The sequence below is a fragment of the Cynara cardunculus genome (genome assembly GCF_001531365.2).
Source record: "Cynara cardunculus var. scolymus isolate 2C chromosome LG 10, CcrdV1, whole genome shotgun sequence".
NCBI classification, from domain to species: Eukaryota; Viridiplantae; Streptophyta; class Magnoliopsida; order Asterales; family Asteraceae; genus Cynara; species Cynara cardunculus.
In genome coordinates this window covers 14,321,270-14,323,202 of record NC_037537.1, presented here as the reverse complement: position 1 = coordinate 14,323,202, position 1,933 = coordinate 14,321,270, and the positions used below count along the sequence as shown (strand labels likewise).

At 38.0% G+C, this 1,933-nt stretch overlaps 1 non-coding gene across 1 annotated transcript; it reads right to left on the bottom strand.

Moving 5' to 3' along the window:
* Positions 1-1,240: 1,240 nt before the first annotated feature.
* Positions 1,241-1,343, bottom strand: LOC112520555. Its single transcript, XR_003070027.1, has one exon. It is a non-coding gene; the product is annotated as a small nucleolar RNA R71 (small nucleolar RNA).
* Between the last annotated feature and the right edge of the window lie 590 nt (positions 1,344-1,933).

Sequence of the window (1,933 nt, the reverse complement as noted above, 5' to 3'; positions counted from 1 at the left end):
ATTGGTGAAGTCCGAGAGGAATACCTTCAAAATAAATGGTGAAAATAGTTGTTACTAATTGTATGTTGTAGCAATTTGTCAGCATGGTCTCATGCTGTAGCATTTTGGCAGCATTGGTCTACTGGAAATAGTATTTACATCTCACCCTAAGTCTTACACCCTGACTTGCTTTTATAATCTGTTATTTCCTGTTAAATTTTTAGTTGTGTTAACTCTGTTCAAATCAAAGTCTTCAAATTCGCTCCTGAAATCATTTCCTTAATATTATTTTCATCTAAACTTTTACTATGATCCATGTGGACGATATTCAGTACTTGTACCACTTCATTACTTGAAAGATGATATTGAGACTAATTGTATACTTGCTATTGGTCCTAGTTGTAAGTTTGTGGGTATGTGAATATGGACCCGATCAAGTTTTTGGCGCCGCTGCCGGGTATTGGCAAGCTATAAAGTTTTCTTTGAAAGTAACTTTAAAGATTTGATTTTTTCTAACACCGTTTGATCCGCTTTTAAGAGGTGTATGCCACGGATACACCATGGGGAGTTTCTCGAATTCGATTCGGATATTGAGAGAACATTCCGCCAAAGAAGAAGGGCTCAAAGAGCAAATTCTTCTCTACTCCCTCCTAATATGGCGTCACCTCCCCCAGTTGACGAAGATATACCAATTCAAAACCCACCAGAATTTGGTCAAATACCACAATTTCAGCCTTTTCTGCCAAATGCACCACCTTTTTCAAAACCCAATAGGACATCCTTTTCAACAAGGGCCACAAAATCATGAAGAAGCACATAATGACACGAAATTTGAAAATAATAATCATTCAAGAGCTCAAACTCCAAATATAATTAATCTTGCAAACTCTAGAAATGGAAGAATCATGGACTACACTATTCCTGACTTTGAACAATTGAACTCAGGGATAGTTAGACCTCATATGATTGCCCTTCATTTTGAGCTTAAACCGATCATGTTCCATATGTTGCAAGCAAATGGACCATTTGCAAGATTACCATCGGAAGATCCTCACTCACATCTAAAATCTTTTATGGAAATTACTAATGCCTTCTTGATCCCGGGAGTGTCTAACGATGCTTTAAGACTTACTTTGTTTCCATTTTCTTTAGGGGATCGGGCAAAAACTTGGTTTAATTCATTACCACTAGGTTCTATACCATCATGGGGCAATATGGCCGATTTCTTTTGCGAAAATACTTTCCACCCACCAGGGACCCTAAGTTCAAAAATGAAATCTGTCTTTTTAAACAAATGGACGATGAAGTTGTTCCTGATGCATGGGAGAGGTTTAAAGAGTTTTTAAGAAAATTCACCATGGCATTCCTTACTGCATTCAACTCTAGACATTCTACAATGGGTTAAATCCCATAGCTAAACAGATGCTCGATGCGACTACGGGAGGAGCCTTTACAGCTAGTACTTACAATGAAGGGTATGAAATCCTTGAAAAGATTTCTGCAGACAATGGACACTGGGCTGATCCACGTACCCAACCACAAAAGAAGAAAACTAGAATTCATGATGTAGATGCATACATTGCATTAACAACACATCTCTCTTCCATGGCCAACATGCTTAAAAACCTAACTTCTGGCCAAGCAGTGCAACCAACTGTTACTACACCTATTCCAGCAGTCCTCTCAGTGCAATTTGTTTGTTGTGAAGAGGAACATTCTTATGAACTTTGCCCACATAATTCTGAATCTGTGAATTATGTTCATAATAGATCAAATCCCTATACCAACACAACAATGCTAGTTGGAGACAACACCCAATTTTTTCATGGAACAGTCCAAGTTTGAATCCACCTATTCATAAGCAACAAGGAAACCCTAATTTTCAACCTCAACAACATGCAAGCAGTTCTAACTCTCAAAATCATCATCATCATCGGAATTTTCAAGCTGCTCA